At 40.0% G+C, this 20,779-nt stretch overlaps 3 non-coding genes across 3 annotated transcripts; 2 read left to right on the forward strand and 1 right to left on the reverse strand.

Moving 5' to 3' along the window:
- The first annotated feature begins 4,172 nt into the window (after positions 1-4,172).
- On the forward strand, positions 4,173-4,275 carry LOC112787781 (small nucleolar RNA R71). The gene has a single exon (XR_003195173.1). It is a non-coding gene; the product is annotated as a small nucleolar RNA R71 (small nucleolar RNA).
- Positions 4,276-15,746: 11,471 nt separating this feature from the next.
- On the forward strand, positions 15,747-15,850 carry LOC112788122 (small nucleolar RNA R71). The gene has a single exon (XR_003195501.1). It is a non-coding gene; the product is annotated as a small nucleolar RNA R71 (small nucleolar RNA).
- A 4,201-nt stretch (positions 15,851-20,051) lies between these two features.
- Positions 20,052-20,159, reverse strand: LOC112788031 (small nucleolar RNA R71). Its single transcript, XR_003195412.1, has one exon. It is a non-coding gene; the product is annotated as a small nucleolar RNA R71 (small nucleolar RNA).
- Positions 20,160-20,779: the final 620 nt, after the last annotated feature.

Here is a 20,779-nt window from a genome sequence, read left to right on the forward strand (position 1 = left end):
CTTGATGGGGAGTTGGGCCAAGAGTCATTCTGTACGCAGTTATGGCCAATCCAGGATATAGCAATTAGGTCTTTCATCCTCAAGTGGTACTTGGGCATCGATGCAAGTCTAATGATGGTGCTAGGGAAGTGGAGCCAGGATTCAGGGTCACTTTTCTCACTAAACTCTTGTATCTGTTCAGCAATGAGTTTATGAACTTTGATCTCCCCTCCCACCATAATGCAATGTAGCAAGATGGCTCTTTTAGGGACTATTTCTGAAGAGTTTGCAGTGGGTAGGATGGATCTCTAACTATTGCATACCACCCTTTAGCTTCAGGTGTTAGGTCTCCCCTTCTCAAGACTCTTGAGCCCTCTTGTTTTCTCACCCATTCGGCTCTGATGGCACAAAGATTTCAGCAATAGTCGTGTAGTCAGGTTCTCCTATCATCCTTTCCTCATAACTCGCTTGGCTGAAATGTATGTTTTTCAGGCCAAGAGTTTTCATGATTGCCTTGGGGCTGAAGTCAACTTCCACCCCTCTCACATAGCTTTTGTATGTGGGTTTCTTGGTTGAGTCTTCCCTCACTGCATTTGCATAGAACTCCTTCACCAAGTTGATGTTGATTTTTGTGATTGGCTTAGTCAGGAGCTCCCACTTCCTCTTTTTGATCTTCTCCCAAACACCTGGGAACTCATCCTTTTCAAGGTCAAAGGGAACTTCAGCTAGTACCCTTTAGGTCTCATCCATTCGGCTGAATCTCATGGAAAACTGATTTGTATCTCCTTGCATCGAATTCCCTGTTTTCCTCCATTGGCTGCTTGTCTTTTCTTCTTTTGTGGCTAGATGAAGCTGCCATTGGTTCTTTAGTTTTGGTAAGTGACAAGCTAAAGTTGACAAGGTGAAGCAAGAAGTGTTGTTGGAAGTGTGGGGAGGTTGTTTTCGGCAAGAGATAGTTTATGCTATGATGAAGGAAATGTGCATGAAGGAGATTTGGTGGTGTTGAACTTGTTCCCCAAGTGGTTCTTTATAGTGCCCGTAAGTGCAAAATGGACGGCTAGGGTGATTTGTGAAGGGTGGCTTGATGGTAAATATATGAATTAGGGAGAAGGACGAATTGCTTTCATTTTCTTGGAAGTATTCTGGGTGCATTAGGTTGTACATGTAGCTATCGTTTCTTGCAGAACTTCCTTTTCCCATGTGTTAGTTTCAAAGACTTGTGATTTTCTTTTTGACCAAGCACCGTACCTCCCTTTGTCTTTTCCTCCATTTTTGTCTTTTCTTTTGTACCTGCACAAACAAACAAGTTTGCTATCATTTTTCGGTCCATGTGAATTATGAATAGTACTTGCACATGTAAATCAATGATTGTCTTTATGAGCTTATAGCCGTGACTTCTACATGTATGCACACTTATTATTTGGACACCAAACTTAGTGTTTGGTCAAGTCTCCTGATGACATGAAATCCATATTGGTTGTCCTTAATGAATGTGCTTAATTCTAATAAATCATAGTCACCTTGGCTCTTTGATTCTAAACAAATTTACTACCCTAAGTAATTGAAACCAAAGCATTAAAACATGCGAATGGTATACTTGTCATGAATTTCGAAATCCAGAGGAACTTCGTGCTTTTCATGAACCGTGTTCAAAGAGGAACACCAAACTTAATCTTTGGTTGTGCACTAAAAATTGAATGCATTTTGAATAAATTTGGGGTGCCTTCAGGCACACCAAACTTAGAGGCAAATTGCATTTCACATGCAATGTTTAGTGGCACTCTTTCAGCAGTTGTCCTGAGGATTCAAGTTCATGCATAAGAAACCATGCTTTATTAGATGCACAACAAAACAAAAAAGTAAGGATATTAAAACATGGGTTGCCTCCCTGAAGCGCTTCTTTAACGTCACTAGCTTGACGGTTGTCCCTTGTTAGGGTGGATTGTAGTGCTTGACGTCTTCTCCTCTCACTATGAAACGTCCCCACTTGATTCATTCATGACCTCTAAATGTTCCATAGAAAGAACTTTCCTGATTGTGAACACTGAGGGAGTGGAAGGAATGGTTTTGAGGCCAGGTGGGATTGGCAGATAATGACTTATATCACATTATCTCCCGGAGAAAAACCTTCAGTGGGAATTTTCTTGTTTCTCCACCCTCTTGGCAATCTCCCTATCACTCTTCCCTTTCTCTTGAGGATTTCTTCATTGACCTTATGTCAGGAGGATCCTTCTGATCTGTTTCCACTGATTCTTGTGGCTTAACTCTTGCAACTCTTGTTTGCCTTCCAAGGACTGTTTTAGAGTTTCAGCTGCTGGATTACTTTCCTCCAAACACAGATGGCTACTATCATCCTTAGGCTTTTCAGGTTCTGGTTCAGGCTCAGATGCAGGTTTGAAAACTTTGAAATGAGCTGTTCATCATGTATTCTCAGAATTAGCTCTCCTTGTTCTACATCTATGAGCGCTCTAGTAGTGGCTAGAAATGGTCTGCCCAGAATGATAGGGTGTAAGTAGCTTTCCTCCATGTCCACAATGACAAAGTCTGTGGGGAAGTAATAATCCCCACTTTCACCAGCACATTTTCAACTACCCCTTCAGCTGCTTCTGAGTTTTGTCAGCCAGTTGTATGATTACATCAGTGGATCTCACCTCATTCAGTTGTAGCCTCTTCATAAGAGTTAGAGGCATCACATTTATGCTAGCTCCTAGATCACAGAATCCTTTGTCAATTTTTGTTTCCCCTATGATGCAAGGGATATGAAAACTTCCTGGGTCCGTTTTCTTAGAGAGTGTGTCCTTCTTGATGAGAGCACTGCATTCTTTGTTCATTGTTACGTTTGTCCTCCCTTCAAAACTCTTTTCTTGCTTAACAATTCCTTTAAATACTTGATGTGTGTAGGCATTTGATGGAGAATCTCAAGAAAGGGAATATTGACATGGAGAGAGTTAAATGTCTCTAAAAACCTTGAATAGGTTTCCCTTTTTCACCTCCTCCTAACCTCTGAGGAAATGGTGCTTTTGGTTGGTATATTTCCAGCATGCCTTTTTGCAGTTCCTTGGCTTGCTTAGTTCCACTTTCCTGCTTAACTTCTTCCACACCTTCCTTCAAGATTTCTGGCTCCTGCTCTGAGGGCCTGATTCCTTCTTCTTCTGAAACTTCCTTCAATATGGTGATGGCCTTGCATCATAAACTGAACCAACAATTAGGATAAGCACGAAAATTAAAGCTTCTATAAATACGGATATCCCCAATATATCAAAACTATTGCCCAGGGATAAAGAAAAACCGTTTCAACATCAAAAACAACAAAAACTAGAGCAAACATATAATAACGGATTCGAAATTGTAATCCCATCTCACTCTTTTGTTCCCCTTTAGGATTCTTTTCTGTGTCACTAGGGAACACTGCAGTTGATTTGACGGCCTGTTGAGATAGCTCTCCTACTTGAGACTCCATCCTCTTGAGTTTTTCACCATGGTTTCTTAAGGTAGCTCTCACATCATCCCTGAAGCTTTTCAATTCGGTTATGTCTTGACTCATGGTTGCCATCATTCCTTCTATCCGGTTTAATTGATCTTGAAATTGTTGGTTCGGATTAAGTTGGGTAGGTTGATTATTTTGGCCATGATATGATGGTTGGGGGTAAGTGTTTTGTGTGGCTTGGTATGATCTTTGGTTGGAGTTTTGGTATGTGGAATTGTTATGTTGGTTGTGGTTGTAAGGTTTGTGGTTTTGTGGTTGGGTTTGTTGGTTCCCCCACCCAAAGTTTGGGTGATTTTTCCATCCTGGGTTGTAAGTGTTGGAATGTGGATCATATGATTGCCTTTGTTGGTTTCCCACATAGTTGGCCTCTTCCCAATCACCTCCTTCAATGCTTACTTCCTCTTGATCTTGTGTGTGTATTGCAGCCACTTGCTTTGTTTCTAATTGCCTGGTAAGCTCTGCTAGTTGCTTGGCAAACACTTGTTTGGGCTAGAATTGTTCAACATGTTCAGCTCCATGACTCCTTAGTGTTGTGCCTTTCTGATGCATAGTAGTACTCATTCTCAGCCACTGTCTCAATCACTTCATGGCCTCTTCCACAGTCTTTTTCCTGTTCAATGAACCTCCTGATGAATGGTCTATAGCCTTCCTTGATTCATAAGAGAGTCCATCATAGAAAATATGCAATTGCACCCAATCATGGAACATGTCTGGTGGGCATTTCCTTGTCAAATCCTTGAATCTCTCCATGCCTCGTAGAGAGTTTCACCATCTTGTTGTCTAAAAGTCTGAACCTCAGATCGAAGCCTATTGACCTTTTGTGAGGGGTAGAAACGTGCCAGAAACTTGCTTTCCACCTCATCCCATGTTGTTAGACTCCCCTTGGGAATGATTCCAGCCACTTAGCTGCTTTGTCCCTAAGTGAAAATGGGAACAAAAGCAGTTTATAGGCATCTTCCTGGACTCCATTGGACTTCACAGTGTCGCAAATTCTCAGGAATTTGGTGAGATGTTGGTTTGGGTCTTCATTAGCACTTCCACCAAATGAACAATGATTCTCCACAAGTGATATTAGCTGTGGTTTGAGCTCAAAATTGTTGGCCTGAATGGGTGGTTTCTGGATGCTGCTACCACAATCCCAGAGGTTGGGTTTATGTATGAACTAAGAACCCTCCTCTCAGGAATGGCATTGTTTCCATCAGCTCTCTCATGGTTGTGAACTTCTCTATCCATGTTGAGATCTAGAGCTTCCTCAAAATTGTCCTCAGATTCTCCTTCAGATTCCTCTTCTCCCACTACTCGCTTCCCTCTTGCTTCCCTTCTCAGTCTATGAAGGGTCCTCTCTGGTTCGGTATATGGAGGAGTTGATGTCTCTCCTCTCCTACCTGTCATACAAGAACACAGCACAGGCACAAACAAGTGAAATACTCTTGGTTAATGGAAGAGTATGGTTAGAGCAATTGAGGAATTAATTCAAACAGTTAGTGAGTCAGTGAGTTAGTTGCTTGAATTTAAAGGCATAAAGAAAGAAAGCATGTAACCGAGTTCAGAAATTAAAATTCAACAAGTAACTTGAACAGAATTAACAAAGCAAGAGAAATTACTCAATCTAGTTAGCTTCCAATTGGAGAATTGTCAATCGAAAACCAATCCCCGGCAACGGCGCCATAAACTTGATGCGCATAAACTAGTTATGCTACGATTTAGGAAATTGCACGATCGGCGAAATTCCTTCCGGCAAGTGCATCGGTTATCGTCAAGTAAAAACTCACAATAGAGTGAGGTCGAATCCCACAAGGATTGGTTGAATGAGCAATTCAGATTAGAAGTGTGTTCTAGTTGAGCGGAATCAAGATTTAGATGAGAATTGCGGAATGTAAAATTGGCGGGAAAAGTAAATGACAAGAAATTGAAATGGCAGAATCTTAAATTGCATGAATTAAAGAGCAGAAGCTAATTTGCTGAAATTAAAAGGAATGGGGGTCATTGCATGAATATACTTGCAGAATGTAAAGAGAAAGTGGAAATCAGAAATGGGGAATTCATTGGGTTATAGGAGATATTGAGATCTCCGAATCAAAACATGTTTATCTCTTCCTCAACCAATGCGTTCATTGAATTTTGCTTGGCAATCTTATATGATTGGATCCCAATCCCTTGGCTCACCAATTCTCTCTAAAAACAAACAAATTCCCAATCCCTTGGTTTAAATGTTCATAAGAAGAGATGATGCTCGATCACTGATTATACCACACAGTTTCATGAACCACAATTTGGTAGGATTACATGTCACAATATCCATCCAAACCCCAATCCAATTCACTGTGAGAAAGCTTCTCTAGCATGAATCCTCCATTCCTTTCCCAAGGTTCCGAAGGATTCCAATTATTGGTAGTTTTTTTCCCAAGACAACTACCCAATGGAATTAGATCGAGAAGCTTTCTAACAAAATTCAAGAGAAAAGATTGAAGAAGAAGATAAACTATTATTGATTCATTGAATTACAATAGAGCTCCCTAACCCAATGAAAGGGGGTTTAGTGAGTCATAGCTCTGAATTCAATTACAAAGATATGAAAACTAGCTAAAAGTGAAGGTAAAAGTCCTCCCTAACTTAAATTCTATCCTATTTATACACTTTCTATATTGAGCTTCTGTTGTGTTTCTTGGGCTTTGAGGCCTCTCCCTGCTTTCCTTTTGCCTTGGGTTTATGATCCATAATCTTGATGAGGCTGTTGATCCAAATTCTGTAACATTCATTGAGCCAACTTAGTGATAATCAAATAATGACACATGACTCAATAAATTGAGATTTCAAACTCATCAATCCTTCAGGCCCAATCCCATAAACCATGATATTCAATTGGGTTTCATACCAGAGTAAGTTTAAGTTAATGTTTGTGCTCAAAGACTAACTTAAACCGCAATATTTTTGGCCCAGAAACCTTTTCCAAGAGTGGCGTTTAAGTTGCAGTTTAAGCTTAAACTGCAGCTTAAACGCCAGACACTTCCAGTGAGGCCTTTTTGTAGAAGCACGTTTAAGCTTCAGTTTAAGGTTAAACTGAAGCTTAAACGTGGAAATGGAAGAAGGCAGCCCTGGAGAGTCATGTAGTCGAACACGTTTAAGCTTCAGTTTAAGGTTAAACTGAAGCTTAAACGTGGAGATAGGAAGAAGGCAGCCCTGGAGAGTCATGTAGTCGAACACGTTTAAGCTTCAGTTTAAGGTTAAACTGAAGCTTAAACGTGGAGATAGGAAGGGCAGCCCTGGAGGTCGAACACGTTTAACCTCCAGTTTAAGGTTAAACTGGAGGTTAAACGTGGAAATAGAAGGAGGCATCTTGGAGGTCGAACACGTTTAACCTCCAGTTTAAGGTTAAACTGGAGGTTAAACGTGGAAGCTTAGAAGGGTAGCCCTGGAGGTGTCGAACACGTTTAAGCTCCAGTTTAAGGTTAAACTGGAGCTTAAACGTGGAATGGAGAAGCAACCCTGGAGGAGAAAACTTGGTCGAACACGTTTAAGCTCCAGTTTAAGGTCAAACTGGAGCTTAAACGTGGAAATGGCTCCCTGGTGCACTTCCCATTTCTGGCGTTTAACCTCCAGTTTAAGGTCAAACTGGAGGTTAAACGTGGACATGCTTCTTTGGTGAGACTTCCATTCTGGCGTTTAACCTCCAGTTTAAGGTTAAACTGGAGGTTAAACTTCAATTCCAGCATTTCTTAGCCTTCATGATTCTGGCGTTTAAGCTCCAGTTTAGGCTTAAACTGGAACTTAAACTCCACATGTGATATTCAAGCTTCCTTTATTGATTTTGTTGCTTCCTTGCTTAGCCTCTTCTTCCCTGAAATCATCCAAACAAATGCATCAAAGTCTTGCAAAATTTCATGAGAAATCTTCCATTCATAGCATTCAAGTAATATAACTAAAACTCATGGAATTTGCATCAAAATCATATTGTTTGGATGGTTCATTGCTTTGTTATTCTTTTAACCATTCTTGGTTACTTTAAGCTCAAGAAAATGCATAAAACCACTAAAATTAACAGAAAAATACTAGTGAAACTAGCCTAAGATGCCTTGGCATCAGTCCTCTAGACAGAAAGGAGTTCCCCTTTGTGGAACCACATGAATCTGAGGCTCATACAGAGACCATAGAGATTCCATTGAACTTCCTTCTGCCATTCATGAGCTCCGATGAATATTCTTCCTTTAAAGAGGATGAAGATACCATTGAGGAGCATGTTGTTAAATATCTAGGAGCAATCATGAAGTTGAATGCCAAGTTGTTTACCAATGAACTGAGAGCATTAATGAGGGAGACATTACCTCAGAAGAAACCGGATCCCAGAAAATTCTTCATACCTTGTACCATAGGCACCATGACCTTTGAGAAGGTGATGCGGGGAAAACTTGTCTCTCAACAAATCTTCCTTCGGCAAGTGTACCGAAGTTGTCGTCAAGTAAAAACTCACAATAGAGTGAGGTCGAATCACACAGGGATTGATTGATCAAGCAACTTTAATTAGAAGAATGTTCTAGTTGAGCGAATCCAGAAATTGGGTTGAGAGTTGCAGAAAATAAAATGGCAGGAATGTAAATAACAGAAAAGTAAATGCTAGAATTAAAAGACTGGAAGTAAATGACTGAAAATAAATTGTAGAATTATAAATGGGAATGGGGGATTTGCTCATAAAAGTAAATCGCAGAAATTAAAGAGAATGGGTAAGATTAGAGATGGGGAGTTCATTGGGCTTAGGAGATGTTGCAATTCTCCGAATCAAGTTCATTTTCATCTCTTCCTCAATCAATGCACTCATTGATCTCCTTGGCAATCTTAAGTGATTGAATTGCAATTCCTTGCAATTCAATCTCTCAAATCTTGATCAATAGCCAATTCCTTGGTCAATTGCTCATGAGAAGAGATGAAGTGTGGTCACTGATTATACCACATGCATTTCCCAAACCAAGTATTGAGAGGGTTACAGTCACATACCCATCCAAACCCAATTTGGTCCAGCATGAGAAAGCATTTCTAGCTTGATCTCTTCATTCCTCTTCCAAGGTTCAAAAGAGATCCAAGTTTGAATAGCTTCTCTTCCAAGATAACTACTCAGTTGGATGAAGATCGAAAGCTTTCAAGTAAAATCAAGAGGAAAGATAGAAGAAGAACAATGAAAATTAGTATTGATCCATCAAATTACAACAGAGTTCCCTAACCCAATGAAAGGGGTTTAGTTGTTCATAGCTCTTGAAAATGAAAACAAAGATGGAGAATACATCATAAAACTAGAAATTGCAAAGAAAGTAAAATACAGAGAGTGGTTCTTCAGCCTCCAGAACTCTTTTACAATTCAAAGCTACTCCTATATATACTACTCTTCTCAGCTTCTAGTTCACTCTTCAAGTCTTGGGCCTTTGGATCTTGAGTTTGAAGCAGTTCCTTTCTTTATTTGGGCTTGGCTTTGCTTGCAGAGAGAAAGTGCGGAGTGGGCAGAGACTTAAGCTCAGGGCGTAAGGAGTGTTAATCATTTAGTGAAAGTCCAAGTTCGGGAACGTTAGTGACACTTAACATTGTCACTAACGTTCCAATGCACCCCTTTTGCCTTACGTTAAAACCCACGTTAACTAGGTTAACGTGGCTTTTAACGTTGCCTTGTCAACCTTCTAGAACGTTAGTGACACTCAACATTGTCACTAACGTTCCAGTGTGCCCCTTCTTGCTTCACGTTAAAGCTCACGTTAACTAGGTTAACGTGGCTTCTAACGTGGCCTTTGCCATCCTTCGAGAACTTTAGTGACATTCAACATTGTCACTAACGTTCCAATGTGCCCCTAGGTCTCACGTTAGAGTCCACGTTAACTAGGTTAACGTGGCTTCTAACGTGGCCATCTTTTAGCCATCCCAACGTTAGTGACAATGTTGAGTGTCACTAACGTTGGCTCATCCTTCATTTCTCATCGTTAGCTTCCACGTTAACCAAGTTAACGTGGAAGTTAACGTGACTCTTGGGGGTTGTGTGGCTGCTTCAACATTAGTAACAATGTTGAGTGTCACTAACGTTGTCGACAACTCTTCATCTTCTACGTTAGTTCCCATGTTAACCAAGTTAACGTGGGAGTTAACGTGGTACTTAGCACCATAGGCCAACGTTAGTGACAATGTTGAGTGTCACTAACGTTGGCTTCTCTCCCTCCCCCTTAACGTTAGAGGCCACGTTAACTAGGTTAACATGGCTTCTAACGTGGCCACTTATAAGTAATTGCCAACGTTAGTGACAATGTTGAGTGTCACTAACGTTGGCTCAACTTCTTTTCTCCACGTTAGAGTTCATGTTAACTTGGTTAACGTGACTCTCTAACGTGGGCATTGATGGCTTTTTGAGAGTGTTATTGGCAATCACTTTTCTCATTAATCTTGCAAGTTACCTCCCTTTTTCTTGCTTCTTTTTGGTCCTGAAATCAAGCAACAAAGTGCATCAAAGCTCTAGTCCAAGTCATGAATAATGCAACATAATATTTGTCACTAAACTTATGCAAAATCCTCATGAAATCATGTAAAATGCACAATGTATGCTTGAGTCAAGGCATAAGTGAATATTTACCCAAAACTAACTTATTTCCTAAAGAAATGCATGAAACTAACCTAAAAACAGTAAAGAAAAGGCCAGTGAAACTGGCCAAGATGCCCTGGCATCACAACACCAAACTTAAAGCTTGCTTGTCCCTAAGCAAGTACTGGAACAAGAGAATGATGAATGGAATATCCAGAGGAATGAGTCATCCTTGTGGAAGTCATATTACTGATTTTATGGTGGTTTCATGCATAGCAACTTCGGTTCATTCCATTACTGGCTTTCAGACTTTTATCATGTCCCTAAACACTTACTTTGTTTATATCTCATGAGACTTTTATTCATTGATCCTTTTATTGTTATTTCAAGGGTTATTTGTGTTTTTTAGGCTAAGTGCTCTGTAAGGGGGCAACTCTTTAAGATAAGCTTTCAGCCAACACTCCCGAACCAGTTGGTTCAAGGTGTTAGGTGTTGAAGCACCCCCAAGGACTTACTCCCTCAAGTCTCTGCCCCATACATACACACCACAGGCATATAGTTTATTTATTTTCTTTTCTTGAGACCTTGGTGTCTAGCACCTCTTTGGGTTACTAAATGCTTTGTAGTGAGGGTTACTCTTGATAGTGGATTTTCAGCTGATAATCCCGGGTTAGTTAACCCAAGTTACCAAGTGATAAAGCACCCCTAAGAGCTTATTCATCCAAGTAGATCCCTCACACAGGAGCACCACAGACACTTGCCTCAAGATTAAAACCATTGATGCCTAGCCTTGCTGCTTACTCTTTTTCTTTTGTTTTTCACTTCCATTGTTCTTTCCCTTTTCTTTTCTTAGGATCTTGTTATTATCTTAGTCTCATGAGTATATCCAAAGTCAAGTTTTCAGGGTAGATAGTTGTCCTCCTAGCCTTGTGGTTGAACTAACTTAGCTAACTTATGACTACCCCAAAGATTCATGAATGCACTTCCACAATATGAACCCTACTCTGGTCTTTTAAAAACATAAACATTCTCTTCTTCATTTGATAAAAAGGGACAAGCTTACAAGTAAATAAGGGAATGATGCAGTGACATTTAAACCAGAAATCATGGACCTATTCAGAAGGAAAACTTAAAAGACAGAATTTTAAAAATTTTAAACATAACATGGAAGCAGGTTCTATTTCATACAAGATCTTCCTTATTTAAAGCATATAAAACAATGGACTAAAAGGAACTCCACCACCTTTCATTCATGTGGATGCCCGTGCTCCCCTCCTTGCTTGTCTTCATTGTGTCTCTCTTGAGTGCTTGTGCTCCCACTTCCTTTGCCTTTTCCAAGCAGCTTCTTCCAGAAACCACTATCTTCCATCTTCTTCTTGAGTGTCTCCTTTTGCTGTTTCACTTTCCTCTCTTCTTGTTCTACAAATTCTTTTTGGACCTCATCATATGTGGGGATGGCATAGTGTAGATGATGCATATTAGTGGTCATGTAGTTCAACTCGGCTTGAGTGTTTACATAGAACTCCTCCCTATGTAGTTGCCTTCCTTCATTGAGTACACTGAACTCATTGAAAGTTTTCATTTGGGCTATCTGCCGCTGGTTGAGCTCTTGCAAGTGCTTCTCTTGAATCTCTTGCTTCTCATTCACTTGGTTGATGGCTTGAGTGAGCTGGAAGTATTGTTCCTGCTGCTGCTCCATTTGTTATTTTTGCCATGCTTCTTGTTGACTCAGCCGGTTCAGTATTTGCTCTTGTCCTTCCATATGTCTCTGTCCTAAATCTTCAATGGCTCTTAGAAGGTGAGTCATATTCAAGTTGGCTGGGTCATGATGCTCTTCTTGTTGATATTCTTCCTGATGGTATTCTTCTTGATGAGCTCCTTCCTGGGCCCTTTGCCTTCCTATTTGTGGCCTTCTTAGTTGCTGAGCCGGTGTGGTATAGACCATTCGCTCGAGTGTGACTGGCCTCCCTGGGTTCACCCAGTCTGGGCTGCTGTCCTCAAATATTACCTTGGCCTTGTTGCACAAGCGGAGAATGGTGCTGGGGTACCAAAGTCTGGCACCTGAGTCAGCTTTCTCAGCTGACTCTTGAATCCCTTCGGCAATGAGCTCATGCACTTTGATTTCCCCACCTTGTACTAAGCATTGTACCATAGTGGCTCGATTGATGTTGACCTCTGAATTATTAGCAGCTGGTAGAATGGACCTCCTTACAAGCTCAAACCACCCTTTAGCTTCAGGGTGAAGGTCTCCCCTTTTTATGAATTTTGGTCTCCCATCTGAATACCTCTCCTAGTCAGCGGCTATGACACAGATATCTGATGCTATCTCTGAAAGCTCATCCTTATCGGGGCTTCTACTTATCCTTTCCTGATAACTCTCCTCATCAAAATGAGGTGATTTCAAGTGAAGAGCTCTTGTTATGGCACTTGGGCTGAAGTCCACCTCCCTTCCTCTCACATAGCTTTTGAAGGTTGGGGCTTTGGTCTTATCCTCTCTAACTGTATTTGCATAGAATTCTTTGATGAGGTTTCCATTGATCTTCTCCTCTGGACTGGTGAGCAATTGCCACCCCCTCTGTTCGATTTTTCTCCAAATCTGTGGTGATTCATTGGCATTGATTTGGAAGATTAATTCTGGAAATATCCTTCTGGCACTTATCCGCTCAAATTCATGCTCATGAAAGGTAGTCTTGAATCTTTTGTCATCAAAAGGAGTACTCATCATAGGTTCCTTCCTCTTTTGCCTCTTTGAGCTTGATGACGCCATGACTTGAGTTGTTGTTTGAGGGGGTTTGAGGCTTTGGATAGATGAAGAGTGGGTTGGTTAAAGCAATGTGTGATGAAGGGTTTAATGTGCCAATAGAAGTGTGGAGAGTGGGGATTTGAAAGTGAGGAGTGAGCATGCACTAAGGTTCACTTATATAAGAAAATTATGAGTGAATGAATGGTGTGGATTGCATGAATGTTTACTAAATGGACGGATGGGGTTGTGTATGAAGGAAAGACAAGGATCATCACTTAATGAGAGTGATTGGTTCGGTCTTCAAGGGTCTTCTTTCTCCAATGTTGCATGGCAGCGTTTCTCCATGCATTCCCTCTTGAGACATGTGTGTAGTGCTCTTCATTAAGTGGCGAAATTTCCCCCATTTAATTGTCTAATCAATCCCTTTTCATACGTCTTTTCCTTTCCTATAAAGATTTGAATTAAGGAAATTAATATCATAAAAAAAATTAAACTCTACGGCTAGAATAAAATGAAAGAAAGGATTTGATTGTTTATTTATGAATTCCAACTAACTAACTAACTATTGGTGGTTCCTTATATGCATTTTGGTGGCACCATGGGGTGACACCAAACTTAGTTTGAAGCACTGTGATGAAAGTTTTGTGTTCAAAGCTCCCAAGACTAGCATGCAACTTGGTTTGCTTTGAACACCAAACTTGTTCCTCACTATATTCTGCATAAGAAGATTTTCACCAATTGTTTGTTAAGTTTGGATTGAAGCTCATAAAGATTGACTTATTCATTATCATCTGAAAGCATATAAAACATGGGTTGCCTACCATGAAGCGCTTCTTTAGCGTCACTAGCTTGACGTTTTTCTTTCATCACGGTGGTTGGTAGTGCTTAAAGTCTTCCCCTCTTGCTGTGGACTTGTATCCATTGGTTGGATCAATGATCTCCACATGTTCCAGGGAAAGAACTCTGTTGATAGTGAAGACCTTGGGTAATTGAGATGGCACAGTAGGGAGATTAGGGGGAATATCTGGGAAGTAGGCTGAGACAACTCTATCCCCTGGAGAGAAGTCTTCCGTAGGGATCTTCTTGTTCCTCCATCTCCTTGGTACCTTTTTCTTTATTTCTTTTGAGGTTGCCTTCCCCTTGGTGACCTCTTTTCTCCAAGGAGTTGTGATGCTGTCTTCACCTGCCTCTAGAGGTTTGGGTTCCTCCAACTTTTCCTTGAGCTATGGCAATTGTTGTTTTCCTTGTTTGTCAGTTAAGGGGGTCTCAGATCGAACTGGCTGTGCTTCAGTGTTTGTTTCCTCCTTCAGTGTCTCATTATCATTTGTGCTTAGTTCCTTGTCCTCTTGATCTGTTTCTTGTGAGAGTTTGAAAACATTGAAGCTGAGTCGTTCATCATGGATTCTCAATATTAGCTCCCCTTTCTCTACATCGATAAGTGCTCTGGCCGTAGCTAGAAATGGTCTTCCCAATATGATTAGGTGAGTGTGACTTTCTTCCATGTCCAGAATGACAAAGTCTGTTGGGAGAAAGTACTTCCCAACCTTTAGCAACACATTTTCCACCACTCCTATTGCTTGCTTTTGAGTTTTGTCAGCCAGTCTGATAATGACATCTGTAGGCATTATCTCATTGATCTGCAGCCTCTTCACCAGGGATAAGGGCAGTAAGTTGATGCTAGCCTCTAAATCGCATAGTGCTCTATCGAACATATTTTCACCTATGGCACAAGGGATATAAAAACTTTATGGGTCTCTTCTTTTTGTAGGCAACTCAGGTTGAATAAGGGCACTACATTCCTTGTTCATCACTATAGTCTGCCCTCCCTTGAGTGAGCTTTTCCTGGGAAGAAGTTCCTTCATATACTTGATGAATGCAGGCATTTGTTGAATTGCCTTGATGAATGGTATGTTCACATGCAGAGATGCAAACAAGTCTAGGAACCTTGAGTATATTCTTTTTCCCACAGCACCATTGAGCAGTTGAGGGAATGGTGCATAGAGCTTCAGCAGCTCTTGTTGTGAGATTTCTGGTTCTTTGTGATCTCTATCCTCCTCCTTTGTTGAGTTGTCTCAGGTTGTTTGCACATTTTGCCTTGCTTGTCTTCAATCTCTTGATCACTTGTAGTGACCATTTTGCAATCTTCCCATCTTACTTTCTTTGCTTCTCCCTTGGGGTTTTTCTCAGTGTCACTTGGGAAGCTATCAGTAGGTTTGGGAATCTTCTCAGCTAAATATCCCACCTGGAATTCCATCTTCCTAATGGTTTCTCCCTGGTTCTTAATATTGGCTCGCACCTCCTCTTTGGACACCTTATTTTCTTGAATCTCTTGGCATATTCCTTCAAGTAAGGCTTCAATCTTAGAGAGCCTGTCATCAATTGATGAGTGGTTTGGAGCAGATGTGCTGTTTTGGTTTTGATAAGTATGTGGAGAAGTGTTGTTGTGGGGGTGTTGAGATGTCCTCTGGGTGAATTGTTGGTGAGCTGCATTGTCGTTGGAGTTGTAACGTCTCTGGTCTTGGATTTGATCTTGCTCACTTCCCCACCCAAAGTTCGGGTGGTTTCTCCATCCAGGGTTGTAAGTCTTGGAGTATGGATCATAGTTTTTCCTTGGTGAATTCCCAATGTAGTTGGCTTGCTCCTGACTCCCTTCTGCTTCTTGGTTTACTCCTTCTTGTGTTGTTGATGAAGTGGAGATTGCTGCTACTTGGTTCATCTCCATCTTCTTGGTGAGGTCAGCCAGCTGCTGGGTAATGAGCTTGTTTTGGGCCAACAGAGCGTCTACATTGTTTAGCTCCATCACTCCTCTTGTGTTCCCTCTTTCGGAAGCATAGAAGTAGTCGTTTTCTGCTACTGTTTCAATAACATCTATGGCTTCTTCAATGGTCTTCTTCTTGTTCAAGGACCCTCCAGATGAATGGTCTACTGCCTTCTTTGACTCATAAGAGAGCCCTTCATAGAAAATGTGCAGCTGGACCCATTCGTTGAACATGTCAGGTGGACACCTCCTTGTTAAGTCTTTGAACCTCTCCCATGCTTCATACAGAGTCTCACCATCCTGTTGCCTGAAAGTTTGAACCTCAGCTCTCAGCCTATTGATTCGTTGAGGAGGGTAGAATCTTGCTAAAATTTTGTTCACCACATCCTCCCAAGTTGTCAAGCTCTCCCTTGGGAAGGATTCCAGCCACTTAGCTGCCTTGTCTCTGAGTGAGAAGGGAAATAAGAGCAATCTATAGGCGTCAGGATGAACACCATTAGATTTCACTGTGTCACATATTCTCAGGAAGGTGGTCAAATGTTGGTTGGGATCTTCTTGAACACCTCCTCCAAACGAACAGTTGTTCTGAACAAGGGTGATGAGCTGTGGTTTAAGTTCAAAGTTGTTGGCATGGATTGTTGGCTTTTAGATGCTACTTCCACAATTGCCTGGGTTTGGATTAATGTAAGAGCCCAAAACTCTTCTATCCTCCCCAGCATGAGTTGCTCCACCTCCTCTGCCATGGTTGTGAGTCTCTTCTTCATGATGATTTTCCATGTTTTCTTCCATGTTTGGTTCAAAGTATTCCTCAAACTGTTCCTCCTCTTCTTCAGCACCAACTACTCATTTTTGTTTTGCCTCCCTCCTTAGTCTAAGGAAGGTTCTCTCTGGTTCAGAATCAAAGGAAGTTGAAGCCCCGCTTCTTCTCCCTGTCATACAACCAACAAGTACAAGCAAAGAAAATAGGTGCAGACAGTATTTGTGTCAGAGTTATTATTAGTTGTGGGTGATGCAATATATCAAACAGTTAGTGGGTTAGCAAACAGAATTGAAAATAACAAAGAAAAATAAACGGGTAGAGGGAGAAGGGAAGAAGTTAAGCTAAAATAAAAAGTAAATCACTCAAACAGAAAAATGAAATTCACAAAATAAAAATGCTCAATCTAGTGATCTTCCAATCTAATCATTGTTGATGCACAATTAATCCCCGGCAACAGCGCCATAAACTTGATGCGGGGAAAACTTGTCTCTCAACAAATCTTCCTTCGGCAAGTGTACCGAAGTTGTCGTCAAGTAAAAATTCACAATAGAGTGAGGTCGAATCCCACAGGGATTGATTGATCAAGCAACTTTAATTAGAAGAATGTTCTAGTTGACCGAATCCAGAAATTGGGTTGAGAGTTGCAGAAAATAAAATGGCAGGAATGTAAATAACAGAAAAGTAAATGCTAGAATTAAAGGACTGGAAGTAAATGACTGAAAATAAATTGCAGAATTATAAATGGGAATGGGGGATTTGCTCATAAAAGTAAATCGCAGAAATTAAAGAGAATGGGTAAGATTAGAGATGGGGAGTTCATTGGGCTTAGGAGATGTTGCAATTCTCCGAATCAAGTTCATTTTCATCTCTTCCTAAATCAATGCACTCATTGATCTCCTTGGCAATCTTAAGTGATTGAATTGCAATTCCTTGCAATTCAATCTCTCAAATCTTGATCAATAGCCAATTCCTTGGTCAATTGCTCATGAGAAGAGATGGAGTGTGGTCACTGATTATACCACATGCATTTCCCAAACCAAGTATTGAGAGGGTTACAGTCACATACCCATCCAAACCCAATTTGGTCCAGCATGAGAAAGCATTTCTAGCTTGATCTCTTCATTCCTCTTCCAAGGTTCAAAAGAGATCCAAGTTTGAATAGCTTCTCTTCCAAGATAACTACTCAGTTGGATGAAGATCGAAAGCTTTCAAGTAAAATCAAGAGGAAAGATAGAAGAAGAACAATGAAAATTAGTATTGATCCATCAAATTACAACAGAGCTCCCTAACCCAATGAAAGGGGTTTAGTTGTTCATAGCTCTTGAAAATGAAAACAAAGATGGAGAATACATCATAAAACTAGAAATTGAAAAGAAAGTAAAATACAGAGAGTGGTTCTTCAGCCTCCAGAACTCTTTTACAATTCAAAGCTACTCCTATATATACTACTCTTCTCAGCTTCTAGTTCACTCTTCAAGTCTTGAGCCTTTGGATCTTGAGTTTGAAGCAGTTCCTTTCTTTATTTGGGCTTGGCTTTGCTTGCAGAGAAAAAGTGCGGAGTGGACAGAGACTTAAGCTCAGGGCGTAAGGAGTGTTAATCATTTAGTGAAAGTCCAAGTTCGGGAACGTTAGTGACACTTAACATTGTCACTAACGTTCCAATGCACCCCTTTTGCCTTACGTTAAAACCCACGTTAACTAGGTTAACGTGGCTTTTAACGTTGCCTTGTCAACCTTCGAGAACGTTAGTGACACTCAACATTGTCACTAACGTTCTAGTGTGCCCCTTCTTGCTTCACGTTAAAGCTCACGTTAACTAAGTTAACGTGGCTTCTAACGTGGCCTTTGCCATCCTTCGAGAACGTTAGTGACATTCAACATTGTCACTAACGTTCCAATGTGCCCCTAGGTCTCACGTTAGAGTCCACGTTAACTAGGTTAACGTGGCTTCTAACGTGGCCATCTTTTAGCCATCCCAACGTTAGTGACAATATTGAGTGTCACTAACGTTGGCTCATCCTTCATTTCTCATCGTTAGCTTCCACGTTAACCAAGTTAACGTGGAAGTTAACGTGACTCTTGGGGGTTGTGTGGTTGCTTCAACGTTAGTGACAATGTTGAGTGTCACTAACGTTGTCGACAACTCTTCATCCTCTACGTTAGTTCCCACGTTAACCAAGTTAACGTGGGAGTTAACGTGGTACTTAGCACCATAGGCCAACGTTAGTGACAATGTTGAGTGTCACTAACGTTGGCTTCTCTCCCTCCCCCTTAACGTTAAAAATATCTTTCCCTTATTTCACTCATAAATTTCGAAAATTTGAATTGATTTAGTCATAAAGTTTTAAAATTTAATTGATTCTTATGAGTCAAGTCAAATTTTCAATTTAGAAATCCTATCTTTTCAAAACCTTTTTCAAAAATCAAATCTTTTTTATTTTTTCTTTCATATTTTCGAAAATTTTAAAATTTGATTCTCAAAATCTATTTCTTATTTTTATTTCATAATTTTTGAAATTAATGCTAACATTTGATATGATTGATTCAAAAATCTCAAGTTGTTACTTGCTCATTAAGAAAGGTTCAATCATTAAATTCTAAAATCATATATTTCAGTTTCATGTTAGGCAAGTAATCAACTTTAATTTCAAAAATCAAATCTTTTTAAATTTCTTTTTCAAATATTTTTCAAAATAAATTTCAATCATATCTTTTTCAAAATTTAATTTTCAAAATCTTTTCTAACTTCTTATCTTTTCCAAATTGATTTTCAAATCTTTTTCAATTAACTACCTGACTTTTTGTTTGATTTTAAAATTTTCTATTTCAATCATATCTTTTTCAAAACCACCTAACTAATTTTCTCTCTCTAATTTTCGAAAACTCCTCCCCACTTTTTCAAAATTCCTTTTAATTAACTAATTGTTTTAAATTATGATTTAATTTAATTTTATTTCTCTTTTTAATTTTCGAATTATAACCAATATTTAAAATAAAAACAAAAATATTTTTATTTTATTTTATTTAATTTTTGAATTTTTCCCCCTCTCATCTCTTTCTATTTATTTATTTATCTACTAACACTCCTCTTCCACTCAAAATTCGAACCCCCTCTTCTTCTCTGTGTTCAAATTTTTCCCTTCTCCTTCTTCTATTCTTCTCTTCTTCTACTCATATAAAGGAATCTCTATACTGTGACATAGAGGATTCCATATTTTCTGTTCTCTTCTTTTTCATATGAGCAGGAACAAGGATAAGAATATTCTTGTTGAAGCTGATCCTGAACCTGAAAGGACTCTTAAGAGAAAACTAAGAGAAGCTAAAGCACAACCCTCTGGAGAGGACCTGACAGAAATTTTCGAAAAAGAAAGAGACATGGCCGAACCCAATAACAATGCCAACAATGCAAGCAAGATGCTTGGTGACTTCATTACACCCTCTTCTGACTTCTGTGGAAGAAGCATCTCAATTCCTGCAATTGGAGCAAACAACTTTGAGCTTAAGCCTCAATTAGTTTCTCTAATGCAGTAGAATTGCAAGTTTCATGGACTTCCAATGGAAGATCCTCATCAGTTTTTAGCTAAATTTTTGCAAATCTGTGACACTGTTAAGACCAATAGAGTTGATCCAGAGGTCTACAGGCTTATGCTTTTCCCTTTTGTTGTAAGAGACAGAGCTAGAACATGGTTGGATTCACAACCTAAGGATAGCCTGAACTCATGGGATAAGCTGGTCAGTGCTTTTCTGGCAAAATTTTTTCCACCTCAAATGTTGAGCAAGCTTAGAGTGGAAATCCAAACCTTCAGACAGAAGGAAGGAGAATCCCTCTATGAAGCTTGGGAAAGATATATGCAACTGATCAAAAGGTGTCCTAATGACATGCTTCCAGAATGGAGTATCATATATATATTCTTTGATGGTCTGTCTGAGTTGTCAAAAATGTCATTGGACCATTCTGCAGGAGGATCTCTTCATCTGAAAACCCCTGCAGAAGCTCAGGAACCCATTGTAATGGTTGCAAATAACCAGTTCATGTACACCTCTGAGAGGAATCCTGTGAACAATGGGACGCCTCAGAAGAAGGGAATTCTTGAAATTGAAACTCTGAATACCATATTGGCTCAGAACAAAATATTGACTCAGCAAGTCAATATGATTTCTTAGAGTCTGAATGGATTACAAGCTGCATCCAACAGTACTAAAGAAGCATCTTCTGAAGAAGAAGCTTATGATCCTAAGAATCCTGCAATGGCAGAGGTGAATTACATGGGAAAACCCTATGGAAACACCTATAATCCTTCATGGAGATATTACCCAAATCTCTCATGGAAGGACCAAACGAAGCCTCAACAAGGCTTCAATAATAATGGTGGAAGAAATAGGTTTAGCAATAGCAAGCCTTTTCCATCATCTTCTCAGCAACAGATAGAAAATTCTGAACAGAGCCATTCTGGCCTGGCAACCATAGTCTCTGATCTATCTAAGACCACACTAAGTTTCATGAA

Source organism: Arachis hypogaea, chromosome 20, assembly GCF_003086295.3.
Source record: "Arachis hypogaea cultivar Tifrunner chromosome 20, arahy.Tifrunner.gnm2.J5K5, whole genome shotgun sequence".
NCBI lineage: Eukaryota > Viridiplantae > Streptophyta > Magnoliopsida > Fabales > Fabaceae > Arachis > Arachis hypogaea.